Source organism: Magnolia sinica, chromosome 4 (genome assembly GCF_029962835.1).
Source record: "Magnolia sinica isolate HGM2019 chromosome 4, MsV1, whole genome shotgun sequence".
NCBI lineage: Eukaryota > Viridiplantae > Streptophyta > Magnoliopsida > Magnoliales > Magnoliaceae > Magnolia > Magnolia sinica.
The window spans coordinates 44,272,433-44,275,482 of record NC_080576.1 but is presented as its reverse complement, the minus strand read 5'-3'; positions in this window follow the sequence as shown (position 1 = coordinate 44,275,482).

Here is a 3,050-nt window from a genome sequence, read left to right as displayed (position 1 = left end):
TTGTTTGTGAGTTTGAACAATTAAAACATTGTTCGCTCTGCTAACTCATACGCTTGAAATACTTGAAGCTTGTCTTCAAATCTTGAACTTGAGCTTAAGTAAAGACTTGAGTTCTTGAGATTGTTTAAGGTACTGATCTTGAAGATTAAACTTGAACTTGATTCTTGTACTTGAGCTTGAAATCTTGAACTTTGACAATGCTTCTTCAACTTGAATACATAGAGAAGTTCGACGAAGATTTGGACAACTTTAAAGTGCATGAAGTCGATCAATTCATCTCATCAAACATGATACAGATTCTAAATGATTTGGCATAACAAAATTTGACAACTCTAGTTGCTAGATTTATAATATAGCATTTACAATCTCCCCCTTTGTCAAATTTGTGATAAAACCAAATAAAGAATCATGCACTAGTTACCATAAAAAAATTATGCACAATAAAGAATCATGCACCAAATGTGCAACAATTACTCTCCCCGTCAATCCATTACTCCCCCTCAATGTAGGCGAGGTGATATGTAGAACCTGTTTTAAAAAATAAAAAATACACCATATTTTCTTTTCCACTTCCACAAATCACACATCCCCAACAATCATCATAAAGCATTAAAGTCTCATTCCACATTTTCTCTCCCTTTTTGTCATAATATGACAAAGGAAAGAAAAATAATCTGATGATATAATCAAAGAGATATGAGAAGTTTAAGAAATAAGAGAGTAAATAACATAAACATGTTCAGCAAAATATATTCAGGAAACATAAAGTCATGTTCACATTCCCAAATACTATCCAAGTGTAAATAAAAGTTAAAAGTTAATACATGCCAAAAACAAACAGAGTCTAATCAGAACTAGAAGAAGGAGCAGGGATAGAAGGATTAATATGATGTAATCCCTTGTTAATGCGCCTAAGGTATTTGCGCATATATTTGAATTGAGTCTCCTAGGAGAAGGGTTCTCAACTGCTCATCAAAATTAGAAGGCTGAAAGTCAGGATCAACATTGGAATCAGATTCTAATTCATTAAATAAATCATCCATGTTTACATCATCAGGAGGTAAAGCATCTTCCTCTCCAGCTTCTTTAGCAACTCCTATATCATCCTTATCAACTTGGCCAGGTACTAACCTTAGATTCATCTTGTTAACATTGGAATTGTTGAAGGGTAGATGGGAAATAGGAACTTCTCCAACAGGCATAACCACAAGACTATGAATAGCGAGCGTGGTCATCAGATATGCAAAAGGAATATCACTATGGCCTGGATGGAGACGAAACTGAATAATGATGTAACAAATAAGAGATGGAAGACATATTTGAACACCAGAACCAACTGAGTGAAGTATGCGAGCCATGAAAGAAGTTAACTCAGTTTTGTTACCAGACCGAGGATACACATTAGAAATGAAAATACGATGAAGAATCTTGTATCTGGGTAGCATATTTTTGGAACTGAGCACAATACCAGAGTTCCATTTCGCATTCATGTTGCATAATACTCTAGTTAGCATATATTTTTCAGATTCAGATGGTCTCCCAACTAACGTAGATATAGGTATTCCTTCATCATTCACAAGAATATCCATTAAACTAGATATCAAGTGACGGTCTACATCAACTGGACCTTCTCTAATTGTCACAGTAAAAGTTAAATTTTTAACAGAGAAGTCACTTATACAAGCAAACATGGCCTGTGCAATGGATTGGTATGCAGGATCGCCCCAATTCAATATATTAGCCCATCCTACAGCTTCAAGGAGGGGAACGATATTGAAAGGACTCAAATGATTGGAGTTAATTGTCCACTCAACAATTACATTGTGGAGACGAATATCTCGCACATATTCGGGATCCGCTTCGGGTGGTCGAAGAGTATGCACTGTAATCGGTGTGGAATGAGAAGAAGAGGGACCACGAGAGAATCTCTTCTTGTATCTACTCTCCATGACACAATGTACAAAAGGAATATAAGAAAGGAATGGAGGATTTCTCCCAAATCAGATTTTAAGCTAGAAAACCAAAGAAACCATAAGAAAACTTGAAATAAACTTCAAAATCAAGGAAATAGAAGTGCAAAGATCTTAAATCTAAAAGGAAAAATGAAAAAAATGCACTAATCAAGTAATAATCGAAGGTGGGTTCGACCGGTCGTGGAAGGGCTTGTTGGAGAAGATGAGGGAAATGAAGAAAAAGTGCTTTTTGCACATTTAAAACCCCAAACCTGAGCTACTGACTGGTCGAGTACATACTCGATCGGTCGTGTCACGACTGGTGGAGTGTGTACTTGACTGGTCATGCAACCTTAAAAATTTCATTTTTCAACAAATTTTTTATTTAAAAATTCTAAAAATAAAAATAAAAACATGCAATATAGTACAAGCAAACACAATTAACTCAGATCACATTACACATACTAATATCTAATTTCAATTTAGCAAACCTATTTTTGTCAAGTGGTTTTGTGAAAATGTCTGCAAGTTGATTTTCAGTTTGAATATAATCCAATGAAAGAATCTTATCTACCACTAATTCACGAATATAATAATATCTAATGTCAATATGCTTAGTTCGTGAATGCTGAATTGGATTTTTAGAAATATTGATTGTGCTAGAATTATCGCAATATAGCACCATAGAATCTTGTGCAAATCTGTAATCATTTAACATCCTCTTCATCCACACAAGCTGAGTGCATGCATTACTGGCTGCAATATACTCAGCCTCAGCTATGAAAAGCGATACGGAACTCTGTTTCTTACTATGCCACGAAACTAGACAGTTCCCGACATAAAAACATCCATCGCTTGTAGACTTGCAGTCATCAATATTACTAGCCCAATCAGCATCCGTATACCCGGTTAATTGAACATTAGTATCATGGGGATACTAAAGACCAAGATTGGCCATACTTGCGACATATCTCAAAATATGCTAAACAACAATTAGATGGGATTCTTTAGGGTAAGATTGATACCTAGCATGATTGCTATGTTAAATGCAATATCGGGTCGACTCGCAGTTTAAATATAATAAGCTACCTATCATAT